The sequence below is a fragment of the Bubalus bubalis genome, chromosome 9, assembly GCF_019923935.1.
Source record: "Bubalus bubalis isolate 160015118507 breed Murrah chromosome 9, NDDB_SH_1, whole genome shotgun sequence".
Taxonomy (NCBI): Eukaryota; Metazoa; Chordata; class Mammalia; order Artiodactyla; family Bovidae; genus Bubalus; species Bubalus bubalis.
Genome location: NC_059165.1, coordinates 24,769,325 through 24,787,589, shown reverse-complemented (window position 1 = coordinate 24,787,589; position 18,265 = coordinate 24,769,325).

The following is an 18,265-nucleotide window of genomic DNA, read 5'->3' as shown; positions in this document are numbered from 1 at the left end:
AGCCGGTTTAAAACTCAGCATTCAAAAAACAAAGATCATGGCATCCAGTCCCATCACTTCATGGCAAATAAATGGGGAAACAGTGAAAACAGTGATAGACTTTATTTTCTTGGGCTCCAAAATCACTGTAGATGGTGAATGAAGGCCAGTCTTTTAGTTTCATTAAGAGATTTGCTCCTTGAAAGAGAAGTTATGACAAACTTAGACAGCATATTAGAAAGCAGAGATATTACTTTGCTAACGAGGTCTGTATAGTCTAAGCTATGGTTTTTCCAGTACTCATGTATGGATGTGAGAATTGGACCATGAAGAAGGCTGAGCTGAGCACCAAAGAATTGATACTTCTGAACTGTGGCACTGGAGAAGACTCTTAAGAGTCCCTTGGACTACAAGGAGATCCAACCAGTCAATCCTAAAGGAAATCAGTCCTGAATATTCATTGGAAGGACTAATGCTGAAGCTGAAGCTCCAATATTTTGGCCACTTGATGTGAAGAGCTGACTCATTTGAAAAGACCCTGATGCTGGGAGGGATTGGGGACAGGAGGAGAAGGGGATAACAGAGGATGAGATGGTTGGATGGCATCACCAACTCAATGGACATGAGTTTGAGCAAATTCTGGGTGATGGTGAAGGACAGGAAAGCCTGACGTGCTGCAATCACAAAGGGTCAGACACAGCTGAGCTACTGAACAATAACATAGTCTCTCCACAAGAAAATTAAGTTATACGTTGTTAAAAAAAAAAAAAAAAAAAAAGATAAGGACATCCCTGATGGTCCACTGGTTAAAATCCTCTGCACTCCCCATGCAGGGATGCAGAGGTAGGGGTTAAATCCCTGGTCAGGGAACTAAGATCCTATATGCTGCATGGCTCAGCCAAAATAATAATAATAATAATAAAGTAATCCCACATCTCTAAAAAGAAAAAAAAATAGCTACAACTTCTCTAAATGATTGTGATTATCATACAACATGCTTCTAAAAAGAAGAATACATGTGTAAAATAATTTAGAAAATATTTTAATTGAATAAAATTTAAAACAACTCATCTGTTATGTAGCTAAAAATAGGACTTGCATATAAAATTACAGAATTAAGGACTTAGGGGAAAAAAAACGATAATCCTAAAATGAATTTTTTAATTTAACAGATTTGCTTTTCCACTTACTTAATCTGATTAGAATAAATTTCAATATTTTCTTTTTTTTGTATCTCTGAAATGCAGAGACATCTTTGCATATTAACAGTTAATATCAATATTGATTGTCAATCATATATTTTGGATTATCTTCTTCCTGTGCAAAAAATATATATATTTTAACTTTTCTCATCACCATCTTATAGTGTACATGAATGTTCAAAGAACTCTAATTTTCTGTATCAAATTTCCCTCCATCATTTCCTCATTTTGCTTAATCTCTTTTTAACACATTTTTAATGACACTAAAGAGTACCTTTAGTAATAAGGTGGGAAACCATTTCCTTCTCCTTGGAGAAGATGATGAGTGGGAAAAAAAGAAAACAAAAACATGCATTTCCATAGAGCTAATACTACCAGCTGCCTCCTCCAAACTTTTCAATCCTATCAAGAGTACAATAGACTCAAACCTTTTCTTCAGAAAGAAAACTGGTTAGAATGCTGCAGATAGCTATACCGTCTCTTCTTTTTTTGAACACTTAATCTTAAACTCTACATCAGCTCTAATGAATTACCTATTCAGCAATTTCTCATTCATGCTTTTATATTCACTTAGTCAAATAATCTGTTTTTGTATTTTTATGACCTATGTTTTGTTAGCTGTAGGAAATGAAGGAATCCTTACGTTCACAAAAGACATTGTTAAATGCCAGGAAAATAACACATTATGTGATACCTTCCTCTATGCATACTTAGCTGTGAAGGAAGAAATAAAGAAAAACTTTTTACAACTAATATTATTAGTACCCTCTGATCTAGCAATGTGAAATTCCTTGTAGGTAAAACACTTATTCTCCTTTTACTCCTATTTTTTTGGTACCTCCATCTTTCTACTTTACAGATTAATAATTTTCCTTTTCATGTAACTTTTTAAAGACTTTACTGGCTACTCTATTTTTAAAAGAAAAAAAGTTATTAGCATCTTCTCTAATGATTTAATGCAAATAATTGGACAATAAAAATATCTCAGTAAGCAGTTTAGCTGAAGATTTTCAATACTGTAGTGATAAACAAGAACAGAAAAATTGGGCAAAAATAAAAGCTGAATTGATCTTGTTTTATGTACCCTTCATAAATCATCTTCCATCAAACATGTCTTACTTACTAAAAATAAAGTTTCTTATAGATCCCGACATTTCATATAAATATATGAAATGAGATACTCAAGTATTTCAGCTTTGTTGCTCTCTCATCTAGTAGACAGTTTTGTTTTTGTTAAATTAAATACTCAACCACAGTTATGTATCCATTGATAGTTAAATAGACAAATGCCATCCCTTGTGTTCCATTTTAAAAAAAGCAGATACAATTAAATTTTTGTTATATGATATAAAATTAATTCATAACTGAGGATGAGTTTTAAATTACTTGTACTGAAATTTAGATCATTCATCATTACAAATAATTGCATCTGGCAGGAATTCATAGAAACCACTTCACACCATGACTCTTGATGAGTTCACTATTCCTAACTGTGACACATCCTTTCATCTTAACTGGAATCCTCAGGAGGTAGACTGTGTTCATAATTGAAAACATAATTGAAAACAAAATATCACACAATGTCATTTGGAAAGTCAGTTATGATTTGCACATGCATTGAAGTAAAATTAACCATGTACCAAAAATATAGATGTCAAATTCAAGAGTGTTTTAATAATTCATGAGCAATGGCATGTAAGGGGGAAAAAGATAGTTGAAATCAATTTATTTTCTTAATACATTGTTTTAGTTATTCATAAAAGGCCTTTGAATCTGAAAGTGAGTCAATATTTTCTCTGGATGTTGAAAACCATTATTTATGTATACATTCGTATAATGTAGTCATTCAAGACACTGACTCTGAACAGAATAGACAAACTGCTGTAGTTTGAATACTGTCTCTACTTACTAAATGCGTGACCTTGGGCAAATATCTTAGCATCTTCAGATGTCAGCTTCCATATCAACAGAAGGAGGATATCAGTATTAACCATGGGATAATGTGGTACAGTGTTAAAGAATCTGTCTGCCAGTGCAGGAGATGCAAGAGATGCAGGTTTGATCCCTGGGTGGAGAAGATCCCCAGGAGTAGGAAATGGAAACTCACTCTGGTATTCTTATCTGGGAAATTCCATGGACAGAGGAGCCTGGTGAACTACAGTCCATAGGGTTGCAAAGAGTCAGATACAACTGAGCGAATGAACCCCCACACACAAGAATGCTACAAAGATCATGTGTGCAAAGTGCAGAACATGGTGGTACAACTAAGTGAACACACTTAATCATGAGGTGCTCTTGCCAGCCTGGCAGTGAGTGATCCACTGAAAAAAACATCATCTTATCACCCCCTTGCTCAGATCACTTTAGGTACCAACTGCTATAATTTAGATTTTCCGATTGTGGAAACTGAGATAGAGTAAATACAGCAAATGTCTGTTAGGGATCAGCATCAGTGAAATGAAAGCAGAATGGAGAATTAGGTAGAGGGGACAGTATAATAAAACCTTTGGTAAGTCTACTAGAGAGCTCCAGAGCCTATCAGAGCTATCCTGTGTCAGGTAGAAATGACCTGTCAGTTACACCCTACCTAGCCCCCAATCCATCATCTTCAAATGTAAGCCTGCCCTATGGAAAGGATGACCTCAGGCAAGTGAGCACCCTGCTGGCCTACCCTAATGGGGCTGGCTGCTGAATCAAATACTTCCTTGAAGTGGGTGGGTGGGGGGGCTACATAGCACGTCTCTATGCATGCTGCATTCACATCTGCTGTCTTAAATATATAAATATGTATGTGAAAGTGACTCAGTTGTGTCCAACTCTTTGTGACCCCATGGACTATACAGTCCTTGGGATTCTTCAGGCCAGAATCCTGGAGTGGGTAGCCTTTCCTTTCTTCAAGGGATCTTCCCAACCCAAGGATCAAACCCAGATCCCCTGCATTGAAGGTAGATTCTTTACCAACTGAGCCAGGAGGGTAGCCCATAGATATGCATATTTATATTTAATTATTTTAAAAGTACTCGAAATCCCCAAAGTAAATTTAACAGCCTCCTGCTGCACTTTTTCCCAACCATAATAAATTGAATAAGAAAGATAATTTGATGACATGAATAAATGAATACTAACATCTAAACTTTTAAATAAGAATTTTATTTTACCTCTAATATTTCACCTATTTCTACATGTTTAATGTCCTCTCCCTGTTTTTAACACCTTATTTATTTTTCTTCAGACCTCTTTCTATTCTTTATTTTATTCACTCCATTCTACTTTCTTAAGTTTCTCTCATCTACTGAGATCTCATTGGCATTATAAATATTCCTTGGTAAGAGTTGACTTATTTTACATTTCTATACTCTACTATTTTCTTTCCTGAAATACTCAAAGAGCAAATGTACTTGCACATGAATATTCTATCACAAGAGAAACAAAGAAAGATGGTACCTTTCATTTTCAATGGCCTTTTGCCCCATTATCCTGGCTCTGGGGTTACCTAATGCTCCATGTTTTCTTTCCCACAGATCAGTAGCTACTTTTGTACAGAAATATTCATCTGGGAACCAGATGAAGATGTCTCTTCTCTGGAGACATCTCTTGCTTCCCTTCTATTAACTCAAGAGACTTTCATGCTCTCCTTTCTAGCTCCTTCTGGTTTCAAAGCCTTTAAACATTTATCTTCACTACCTAGAAATACTGCCCACCCTCTTTAGGGAATAAAATATCTACTTCTCACAGTTCTTAGTTGAAATGCAACTTTATAAAAAAATCCAGCCTTGACCATCCATAGTCTGTGTTCTCAGAGCTCCTCTTTCTTTTCCTTCATAACACTGATCACAAGTACAGTAAGCACATTAGTGTAATTAGTTATTAATAATGATCTTACAGTATGAATAGTTGCATATCAATAATAAAATGTTTGTTGCTATATTTTCACTTCTAAGCACTCAGAATATACCCCAGTTCTGGAATATACTCAGTGACTAACAAATATGTGGTTGATTAATTAATAAATGAGTAAAAAGTTAAGGTGCCATTATAAATAATAAAAAAGTAAACATAAGATGCTCAAAACTTTTTTGGTCTTTTTCATATCTATATAATAATCCTGTGAAGTAAGACTTCAAAAATCAAAGAAAAACCTAATAAATGGCAAATAAAGAAATTTCTATTTTAAAATTGGCACTCATTTAGCTTTCTTTGGTACTCTCAAGAAATCTATTTGTGATTTCTTTCACTGTGCAACTCAGGGTTATAGTCAAATCATTCTTAAACTTCCAGTATCAAAGGGGTATGAAATCAATAGGCATACAGATTTTAATAAAAAACACTTTTATTTCTATGCTTAAAGAAAAGTTGGTTTATATCCCACTATGCAATTTACTGGACTGGAAGAAACACAAGCTGAAATCAAGATGCTGGGAGAAATACCAATAACCTCAGATATGCAGGTGACACCACCCTTATGGCAGAAAGTGAAGAGGAACTAAAAAGCCTCTTGATGAAAGTGAAAGTGGAGAGTAAAAAAGTTGGCTTAAAGCTCAACACTCAGAAAACGAAGATCATGGCATCTGGTCCCATCACTTCATGGGAAATAGATGGGGAAACAGTGGAAACAGTGTCAGACTTTATTTTTCTGGGCTCCAAAATCACTGCAGATGGTGACTGCAGCCATGAAATTAAAAGACACTTACTCCTTGGAAGGAAAGTTATGACCAACCTAGATAGCATATTCAAAAGCAGAGACATTACTTTGCCAACAAAGTCCGTCTAGTCAAGGCTATGGTTTTTCCTGTGGTCATGTATGGATGTGAGAGTTGGACTGTGAAGAAGGCTGAGTGCCGAAGAATTGACGCTTTTGTTTTTTTGTTTTTGTTTTTGTTTTTTAATTTTATTTTATTTTTAAACTTTACATAACTGTATTAGTTTTGCCAAATATCAAAATGAATCCGCCACAGGTATACATGTGTTCCCCATCCTGAACTGTGGTGTTAGAGAAGACTCTTGAGAGTCCCTTGGACTGCAAGGAGATCCAACCAGTCCATTCTGAAGGAGATCAGCCCTGGGATTTCTTTGGAAGGAATGATGCTAAAGCTGAAACTCCAATACTTTGGCCACCTCATGCAAAGAGTTGACTCATTGGAAAAGACTCTGATGCTGGGAGGGATTGGGGGCAGGAGGAGAAGGGGACGACAGAGGATGAGATGGCTGGATGGCATCACTGACTGGATGGACGTGAGTCTGAGTGAACTCCGGGAGCTGGTGATGGACAGGGAGGCCTAGCGTGCTATGATTCATGGGGTCGCAAAGAGTCAGACATGACTGAGCGACTGAACTGAACTGAACTGATGCAATTTACTATATGCTCATCAACAATATGGATTAATGTATTTCCAAAGTATTTCTTTAGTCTATAAACATATTTTTCTTTGTAAGTACTTTTTAAAATGCTTGACTTATTTTTTATTTCAAAACCCCAAAAGAACAATATAATATATTATATATCTATGTTCAAAGGAAGGGAGTTTGATAGATTCAGAGTATAATTATCACTAGCTATGTTATTTGAAGCATTCTCAAAATTTAATTGCTCACTGAACCCTTCTAATGTGGAAAGTCTGGAAACTCTGCCAGTCTAAACTCATTTATTCTTTCAACAAATAGTACTTTAACACATACTGTACTACACTTACATTTTTTTTGCTGTGTGAACTTGTGTGTGTGTGTATAAATATATGTACATACACAACAGAAAGTCATAGTCTAGGTTAAAAAGAGAAAAGTTAATCTGCTATATTGATATAAAATTAAGAATTTTTAATATATTATTTCATCATGTATTAGTTTTGCTTCAGTACATGTGTGTGTTGGAAAAATCTTCATAGAGTAGGTGTCATAAGAGTTCAGCCTTAAGGATCTGTAAAATTATCCTGTTAGTCTTGTACCTTGAAGATACCAGTTATATTGAAAAATGAAGAAAACAAGTTAGTGAGAGATAATGGGATAAGACCATGAATTGCATATTCATACTAAGCCCTTTAAACATTATTTTCTAGAAAATAGGGACCACTGGAGGATTTTTAAACATTCAACATTCAGAATGGAGATATATATTCAAAGTAATAGTTTCTTCTGAGTTAGTAAGAATTATACTTTATTCACTAATGTAGAAATTGTTACTTTTAAATATTTAGATCATCATTGCTCATAAATAAAGGATATTTATAAATATCATAAATCATAAATAAAGATAGATAAATGGAATCCTTTTGAGTGTTCAGTGTTTTGTCTGAAGTCATTGAGGACAATGATTGATAGTTAAGTATCAAAATATAGTAGTGCTAGATCCTTATCCTAGGGTGTGGTAAGATGTGGCCTGAGCAAGTTTTGGAATCCTAAACCCATTACCAAGTTGCAACATATCTATATAAGAAAAGATAAATTGAAAGTAGGCTGTTGGATGATAGAAAGAGCTTTGCTTTAAAAGATTTAGTCTTAAAAAGAAATTCAGTTCAGTTCAGTTCATGCCCAACTCAGTCGTGTCCAACTCTTTGCAGCCCTATGGACTGCAGTACACCAGGCCGCCCTGTCCATCACCAACTCCTAGAGTTTACCCAAACTCATATGCATTGAGTTGGTGATGCCATCCAACCATCTCATCCTCTGTCGTCCCTTTCTCCTCCTGCCTTCAATCTTTCCCAGCATCAGGGTCTTTTCAAATGAGTAAAAAGGAATTACCTGTCTTTTGTTCAGATAACAGATTATTATTTCCTTACTCCTCTGTGTGGGGAAAGAGAGACTGTACTTTTCTCTTCAAATCAAGTAAAAGGGCCAGTAAAGACCCCTATGAGTCACAGGAGGTGCTTTCAGAAAGGATGCATCTTATTTCTTGATGGATTCCTATATAAACTACAGAAACTTTTGACTACTATCAGAGCAGAGCACACATGGTTCTTTAGATCTGAAGCTGCCCTAAACAATATGATAAAGAGCAAGGGCTGCAGTTAGACTGAACTGCAAGAGTGAAGATTTTTTCATGTTCAATCTATACAATAGAGGCTAACTGGGCTAATCTTATCTTGAGAAGATCCTTCACAAAAAGCCTGCTTGTCAGGGTGAATAGAGCCCTGAAGTACGATGCTATAGGGAAGAAGCTGAGAAAGAGTCATGGAAATGTGGCCAGAGTGCATAGTGCCCAAGTGTGGTTCAGAAGCTTAAGGGGTGAAGGGAGTGAGAAAGGGGCAGGCAAGTGTTCCAAGATTCTACAGAAATGTCTTGAGAGAGGGAAAACCAGTGGTTGGATACCTGCCATGGCAGACAGCATTGACTAGCCTTCAGTGGCCAAGCTCCTCCATCCATGGGATTCTCCAGACAAGAATCCTGGAGAGGGTTGCCATTTCCTTCTCCAGAGGATCTTCTTGACACGGGGATCGAACCCGGGTCTCCCCCACTGCAGGCAGACTCTTTACCATCTGAGTCACCAGGGGCTCCTTCAGTGGTCAAAGGAGGATCAAAAAACACTACTGCGTAGGTGTAGTAACTTTGCCCCTTTACCTCTAAACATTACTTCTTGATCCGGGAGGAAATAGAAGCAACATGGTGAATAAGAAATGAGAAGTAGAAGGGTAAGGTAGGGTACCTTATCCTCTTGTGGAAACATGGATCAGATCTGCTTACTTGGAGGAGAGAAGCTTTGGTTTAGAAGAAAGATAGACATGCTTTATTGGAGAGAAAGTTGAATGTATTATAATTGTAGCATGCAAAGCAATACTTGTATGTATATGCATATATATATATTTGTACATATATATATTTCTTTGATATAAACATTCATGGTGACTTCAACAAAGCCAGGTACTGTATGATTATAAAGATACGTAATCAAAATAATGGTATATTTTGAATAGTTTACCATGCATATTTGAGGTTGCTAATATTTCTCCTGGGTATATTGATTCTAACATGTGATTCATCCAGATGGGCCTTTTGCATGATGTACTCACATATAAGTTAAATAAGCAGGATGACAATATAGAGACTTGTGTACTCCTTTCCCAATTTTGAACCAGTTAGTTGGTCCATGTCCTGTTCTAACTGTTGTTTATTGACCTGCATACAGGTTTCTCAGGAGGCAGGTAAGGTAGTCTGGTATTCCCATCTCTTTAAGAATTTTCCACAGTTTGTTGTGACACAGTCAAAGGCTTTAGTGTGGTCAGTGAATCAAATGTTTTTCTGGCATTTACCTGCTTTTTCTATGATCCAGCTGATGTTGGAAGTTTGACCTCGGGTTCCTCTGCCTTTTCTAAATCCAGCTTGCATATCTGGAAGTTCTCAGTTCACACTCTGTTGAAGCCTAGCTTGAAGAATTTTAAGCCTTACTTTGCTAGCATGTGAAATGAGCATAATTGCACAGTAGTTTGAGCATTCTATGGCATTTTCTTTCTTTGGGATTGGAATGGAAACTGAATTTGTCCAGTCTTGTGGACACTTACGAGTTTTCCAAATTTGCTATCATATTGCATGCAGCATTTAGCAGCAGCCTCTTTTAGAATTTGAAATATCTCAGCTGGAATTCCATTGCCTCTTTTAGTTTTGTTCAGACTAAGGCCCACTTGACTTATGCTTCCTAAGGCCCACTTGACTTCACACTCCAGAATGCCTGGTTCTAGGTGATTGACCACACCTTTGTAATTATCTTGGTCATTAAGACCTTTTTTGTACAGTCCTTCTGTGTATTCTTGCCACCACTTCTTAATTTCTTCTGTTTTCATTAAGTCCTTGCTGTTTCTCTCCTTTATTATGCCCGCCTTTGCATGAAATGTTCTGTTGGTGTCTCCAATTTTCTTGAAGAGATCTCTAGCCCTTCCCATTATCTTAAGAAGGCTTTCTTATCTCTCCTTGCTTTTCTCAGGAACTCTGCATTTGGTTGGGTATATATTTCCCTTTCTCCTTTGCCTTTGGCTTCTCTTCTTTCAAAGCTATTTGTAAAGACTCCTCAGACAACCATTTTGCCTTCTTGCATTTCTTTTTCTTGGAGATGGTTTTAGTCAATGCCTCCTCTACAATGTCATGAACCTCCATTCTTAGTTCTTCAGTCACTCTGTCTACAAGATCCAGTCCCTTGAATCTATTTGTCATTTCCACTGTATAATCAAAAGGGATTTGATTTAGGTCATACCTGAATGGTCTAATGATTTTTCCTACTTTCCTCAATGTAAGCCTGAATTTTGAAATAAGGAGCTCATGGTCTGAGCTGCAGTCAGCTCCAGGTCTTATTTTGGCAACTGTATAGGGCTTCTTGATCTTCAGCTATATATAATCAATCTGATTTTGGTATTGACCATCTGGTGATGCCCATGTGTGGAGCCATCTCTTGTGTTGTGGGAAGAGGGTGTTTTCTGTGACCAGTGTGTTGTCTTGGCAAAACTCTGTTAGCCTTTGCCTTTCTTCATTTTTTATTCTTAGTCCAAACTTGCCTATTACTCGAGGTATCTCTTGGCTTCCTACTTTTGCATTCCTATCCCCTCTGATGAAAAAGACATTTAATTTTTTAGTGTTAGTTCTAGAAGGTCTTGTAGGTCTTCATAGAACCATTCAACTTCAGCTTCTTTGGAATTATTGGTTGAGGTATAAATGGTTTGCCTTGGAAACAGACTGAGGTCATTCTGTCATTTTTGAGATTGCACCCAAGTACTGCATTTGAGGGGCTTCCCCTGGGTCTCAGTAAGCAAAGAACCCACTCCAGTATTCTTACCTAGAGAATCCCATGGGCAGAGGAGACTGGAAGGCTACAGTCCATAGTGTCACAATGATAACTGAAGCAACTTAGCATGCATTCATGCACTACATTTTGGAATATTCTGTTGACTATGATGGCTACTCCATTTCTTCTAAGGTATTCTTGCCCATAGTAGTATATATAATGGTCATCTGAATTAAATTTTCCCATAATGCAAAATCAAAAATAAAATACAGTAGTCTCATTCTATCACATTATACATGCTACAGTTATTTAATTTCATTTTATTTAAATATACCAACTTTACCAAGAGCCAGATCTTTTATATTACAATTCTAAATTCCCAATATCCTTTTAATTGTAGTATATGTCTAAGACCATTATTATGCCTCATACTAGACCAGAAAGAAGATATATTGAATATTATTATAAATACTAAATTTCTTGAATTAAGTGAAAGACATTTTCCTCTTTTTCTTTTCTATAGTATTTATAGAAACCCTAGTTTAAGCACAAGATATACATGGAGGAAAATAATTTATCTCAAATAGATGCCTCAGTATATCTTGAAACTTACTACTCCATTAGCTTGCACAAATTAATTTTGTTGTACCACATCACAATGTTCAGAATGGCTATCATTAAAAACTCTACAAATGTCAGATACTGTAGAGGACACAGAGAATAGGGAGCCCTCCTATTCTGTTGGTGAGAATATAAGTTGGTATACCTACTAAGGAAAACTGTAATAGCTCTGAAAGTGAAAGTGAAAGTCACTCAGTCATGTCTGACTCCTTGCGACCCTTTGGACTATATGGTCCATGGAATTCTCCAGGCCAGAATACTGGAATGGGTAACCGTTCCCTTCTCCAGGGGAGAAGTAGCTCTGAGTTTCCTCAGAAAATAGGGAAATATAGCTACCATATGATCTAGCAATCCCATATCTGGGCATATATATAGGCAAAACTCTAATTCAAAAATATACATGCACCCCCGTGTTCATAGCAGCACTATTCAAAATGGCCAAGATATGGAAACAAACTAAATGTTCATTGACAGATGAATAGATAAAGAAGATGTCATACAGATACACAGTGAAATACTACCTAGCATAAGTAAGGATGGAATAATATCATTTGCAGCAACATGGATAAAACTAGATATTATCATACTCATTGAAGTAAGATAGAGAAATATATCATATGATATCCATATGATATCACTTGTATCTGGAATCTAAAATATGACACCAATGAACCTATATATGAAACATAAACAGAGTCATGGACATAGAGAACAAACTGCTTGTTGCCAACGGGGAGAGGGTTGGGGGAAGGATGCAGTGGGAGATTCGGGTCGCAGATGTAAGGTACTAAATATATAATGAATAAATAACAAGGTCCTACTGTATAGCAGAGAGAACTATATTCAGTATCCTGTGAAAAACCATAGTGGAAAAAAACAAAGAAATGAATGTAATTGTATAACTGAATCTCTTCACTGTACAACAGAAATTAACACAACACTGTAACTCAACTGTACTTCAAGAAAAAAAAGTCTGCTAAATCAGATACATTATACATGTTGAATATATATTTTAGGGATTTTGTTTTTATGAAACCAAGCTTGTAGAATATAAGGACAAAATACTAAACTACTGACATACCAGAGAATAATATGTGATTATTTATAGCAAGTCAGGAAGCTATCACTAAGCTTGTGAAAACAACTTACCTTTATAGAACAACTATAATTTCAAAGAGTAAACTAAGACCAAAAAAGCACATGTACGGAGTGGTGCTTTGTTTTCCAGAAAGACTATCATTTAATATTCCTTTCACTGCAGACAGTTTAGCAGGTCAGATATTTCTGAGAAGGCAGCTTATACTTTACCATTTCTTCTCAGTAGCTGAGGAGCTTCCCTGGTGACTCAGATGGTAAAGTGAAGTCCTTCAGTCGTGTCCAACTCTTTGTGACCCCATGGACTATAGCCTACCAGGCTCCTCTGTCCATGGGATTTTCCAGGTAAGAATGCTGGAGTGGTTGCCATTTTCTTCTCCAGGGGATCTTCCCGACCCAGGGATCAAACCCATGTCTCCTGCATTGTAGGCAGATGGTAAAGCACCTGCCTACAATGGAGGAGACCTGGGTTCAATCCCTAGGTTCGGAAGATCCCCTGGAGAAGGGCATGGCAACCCACTCTAGTATTCTTGCCTGGAAAATTCCATGGACAGGGGGGCCTGGTGGGCTACAGTCCATGGGGTTGCACAAGAGTCAGACATGACTTAATGACTGACTAACACACTCAGTAGCTGAGTGGCATTCCAGAAGATGACTCTAGAAATGTCAGTGTGCTTAATGATAGAACAAACCACGAGTGGATTGTATTAAAACTAAATAAGACTGGCTTTACCTAACAAAATAACAATAAAAACATTAATAATTTCTCCTTTGTCTTCTGGCTACAAAATTAGCATATAATAAAATTTTCCATGGATTCAGAAGCAAGGAAATACAAAAATAGCCAAAGACATTGTGTCTATACAGCTTTATTGCCATCAAAGCCTTCACTATCTGTACCTTCTTCTCCACCCTGTGACATCTGGCCCACTGGACAAAACTACATTTCCCTCTCTTTTAAAATAAATTCTCAGTTTGTAAAAATGTCTGCATTTAAGGTTCTAATTCTCTTGGTGTTTTCTGTGGTTCTTTACTTTTTTTATTCCATTTCCTGGTATACAAATAACAAGCACTAGCTTATGAATATGGAGAAGGCAGTGGCACCACACTCCAGTACTCTTGCCTGGAAAATCCCAAGGACGGAGGAGGCTGGTGGGCTGCAGTCCATGGGGTCACTAAGAGTCAGACACGACTAAGTGACTTCACTTTCACTTTTATGCACTGGAGACGGAAATGGCAACCTACTCCAGTGTTCTTGCCTGGAGAATCCCAGGGACGGGGGAGCCTGGTGGGCTGCCATCTATGGGGTCACACAGAGTCAGACACTACTGAAGCGACTTAGCAGTAGTAGCAGCAGCTTATGAATAAGAGATGAACCACAGATCATTTCATAACAATGTCTTAGATAGGTCTGGGCTCATAGATAGCTACTCAGATACAATCAGTCTGTGTGGAATATTTTTTTAATAATCAACTTCATGAAGTTGTGTACTACATATGTATTTACAATGTAGTAGACGTTCACTTAACTTTCACTTGTCCTAATTAACACACTTATTTCCATTTTTCCTTTAAAATATATTGACTAGTACCCATAGCATTTGTATGTATAAATATACTTTATTACATTTGTACACTTCTCCCACTAGTTGAATGTTTACCAGCAGTTAGTTCTATTTCCAGACCTGTTTATTGTCAATTGCATTTGTTGTTGTAATCTGGAAAATTGATTAAAATATTGTATAGGCTGATGAACTCTGAAAAAAGAGAAGATTAATTCAATGACACATCTCTATAAGCAAGTCATATATATGTCTTACGTTTTCCAAAAGGGCTCTACAGAATGAGACCGAACTGAATTTAAATTCAAACTTTAAAACTAGAGCAACATTTAAAATTTATAAACTGATTTGTTTGTTTTGCTGATCTATCTTTGATTTCTCACATTTATTAGTGGTTTTGGTATTGCAACTAGTGGGCTAATTATTAATTTCTGTAATAAAAATAAATGCAATAGGAAAGAGTTATGTTTCTGTGAAACACATTTTGAACCAATAGAGGAACTCTCAGGGTTATTCATTTCCTTTGCTACCTCTGTCAGATGTTCCAGTACTTTAATCTGTGATGAACATGGGGAGGTATAATTGTGTATGTTCAATAGCACATCTTTCTGTGCTCATGTCTGGTGAACTGGAAATTAAAATTCAGCTATAGTTGAACTTTGTGGGGTTTTTTGAGATACAATAATCCCATTTAAGTAAAATGCTGATTGAAAGAAGTTCACTGGAAACATTTGTTAAGTGTTTGCTAGAGTAAGTTAAGGGTTTACTATTGACACATTTTTGGTCAAAGGAGATCTGAATCTGATGTCCTCTGCTTTTAATCTAAACACTCTTGAGAGGTCACTTTCCTGTCTATTTAGATGAACTAAGCATGTCGAAGCTTTTTGGGCTCCAAAATCACTGCAGGTGGTGACTGCAGCCAAAAGATGCTTGATCCTTGGAAGAAAAACTATGACCAACATAGACAGCATATTAAAAAGCAGAGACATTAGTTTGCCAACAAAGGTCCATCTAGTCAAAGCTATGGTTTTTCCAGTAGTCATGTATGGATGTGAGAGTTGGACTATAAAGATGGCTGAGCGCTGAAGAATCGATGCTTTTGAACTGTGGTGTTGGAGAAGACTCTTGAGAGTCCCTTGGACTGTAAGGAGATCCAACCAGACCATCCTAAAGGAAATCAGTCCAGAATATCCATTGGAAGGACAGATGCTAAAGCTGAAACTCCAATACTTTGGCCACCTGATGTGAAGAACTGACTCATTTGAAAAGACCCTGATGCTGGGAAAGATTGAGGGCAGGAGGAGAAGGGGATGACAGATGATGAGATGGTTGGGTGGCATCACCAACTCAATGGACATGAGTTTGAGTAAACTCCAGGAGTAGGTGATGGACAGGTGGCCTGGCGTGCTGCAGTCCATGGGGTCACAAAGAATTGGACACGACTGAGTGACTGAACTGAACTGAAACATGTTGAATAGGTTTCACTTGGACAGAAATGACAAGTAACAGAATATGTTAATTTTACAGATGGAGATACTGAGTCTGAGAAATAAAGACACAGAGTCAGATTATTATCTAAAAGTATAAACATAAATCCAGTTGGAAATAATCCATCTGGGAAAGACAAAAGAGGGTTCCAAGATAGTCACCAGTATAAAAAAGAAACACAAAGACATAAAATCTGAGTACAATACATATTTAGATAGGTGGATAAGTAAAAGCAGTTATTGAGAGGGAGTTTTAAAATAACTATATTTATTGATTTCTGCAGTGTGGATTCTCACCTGGAGATATTTCTCAGATCTTTCCCTTTTAGGTTTGACTTCTGTGAGATATTAGAAAAATTTGAACTAACTGATTAATTAAATTTGTTAATGTGCCTTATCTGATGCCCTCTTCCCAGATCAGCAATGTAAGGAGAATGAAACTGAAAGCACCATTACCCCTATATGTCTTCATCCTAGGTAAATTCTTACTTTTTAAGTATTATAATCCTATTGGCTTCTAAGAATAAAAATAACATTTTTATGCAGAGCTTCCCCTCCTGTCATAGCTGAGGTAAGGATGAATATTTAAACAGGACTTTAATTTCATTTTAGCCTCCACAAGGCAGAGAGAACAGCATAGATAGACAATTCTCTCAGGATCAGGTCCCTGTATTTTCCCATCTTCTGACTTGCCTTGTTGTAGAAATGTATACATTTCCATCTTTATCTTTACTACCTGAACATCCACGTTTTAAAATAAATGCTCAAAAGTATGTTCCTGAGAAATCATAATCTCAAGAGTAGTTATACTTTCCTCTCAAAAGCCAAAGTTGAAATTTTACTTTCAGTTTTGTGTCTGGGAAAGTCTTCTGTAAACAATTGATACCAGGAATATCCATCTCCTTCAGATATTTCTTTAACTTTTATCTAATTTCTATGAGAAAAACTATGTAAGAATGCATATGTGGTTAACAAAGTTAACAAAGTGAAATAGCAGTTCAGTGAAATATTAGATAGCCATTAATTTATTTGACAGATATTGTACAGAAAAGTAGATTTAAGGAATTTTTTTAAAGTTCTTTTTAATTTTTCTGTTCACTTAAAATTATTTATTTTTATTGGCATATAGTTGATTTACCATGTTGTATTAGTTTCTGTTATATAGCAAAGTGAATCAGTCATGCATATATTAATACATACATCTACTTTCTTTTAGACTCTATTTCCATATAGGTCATTGCACATGTATTGTCAGTTGTGAATGACTGTGTGATCCTGTAGACTGTAGCCTCTGACTCCTCTGTCCTTAGGACATTTCAGATGGGTAATAACTCATTGAGTAGAGTTATTGAGTAGAGTTTCCCTGTGTTACACAATAGGTCCTTATTAGCTATCCACTTTATGTATAGTAGTGTGTATATGTGTTTTAATCTTTTGATAGTAAATTATTAAAGAGAATATATCCCTGTGGTTATGTTTAAATCTCTGTCTGCCCCTGATTTCACTGTAGCTAATAAGATCATGTCTTTGCTCAAAATCATAGCTAGAATTAGTACATTTCAACTCTTAAGAGAGGAGAAATATCATGAAATGTAATCTGTTAATTCATAAAAATATTTATTAGAGTTTACTATATGACTGGTGCTCTTTTAGTTTATGCACATCCAAAACATATAAGCAAACAAACAAAAAAACAGGTCTTGCTTAGAAGTAATTGCTATGTTAATGGCAGAAAGGAAACTAAGGTCATTAATAGTGTGATAATGTAAAGTAAAATAAACTTCTATTTGAAATATTATTTTTGTACTTAGAAAAAATTTAAAGCTGAAATTAAAATATTTTAAATGATGAGAGTGTGAGAGTGGAGTTTTTATGTTTTTATTTATTTTATTTTATTTTATTTTTTTTTTCATTTCATACATGATATTATACAGGTTTCAATGCCATTCTACCAAATCTCCCCACCCTCTTCCTCTCCCACAGAGTCCATAAGACTGTTCTATACATCAGTGTCTCTTTTGCTGTCTGGTACATAGGGTTATTGTTACCATCTTTCTAAATACCGTATATATGCATTAGTATACTGTATTGGTGTTTTTCTTTCTGGCTTACTTCACTCTGTATAATAGGCTCCAGTTTCATCCACCTCATTAGAACTGATTCAAATGTATTCTTTTTAATGGCTGAGTAATACTCCATTGTGTATATGTACCACAGCTTTCTTATCCATTCATCTGCTGATGGGCATCCAGGTTGCTTCCATGTCCTGGCTATAATAAACAGTGCTGCGATGAACATTGGGGTACACATGTCTCTTTCCCTTCTGGTTTCCTCAGTGTGTATGCCCAGCAGTGGGATTGCTGGATCATAAGGCAGTTCTATTTCCAGTTTTTTAAGGAATCTCCACACTGTTCTCCATAGTGGCTGTACTAGTTTGCATTCCCACCAATAGTGGAAGAGGGTTCCCTTTTCTCCACACCCTCTCCAGCATTTATTGCTTGTAGACTTTTGGATCGCAGCCATTCTGACTGGCATGAAATGGTACCTCATAGTGGTTTTGATTTGCATTTCTCTGATAATGGGTGATGTTGAGCATCTTTTCATGTGTTTGTTAGCCAT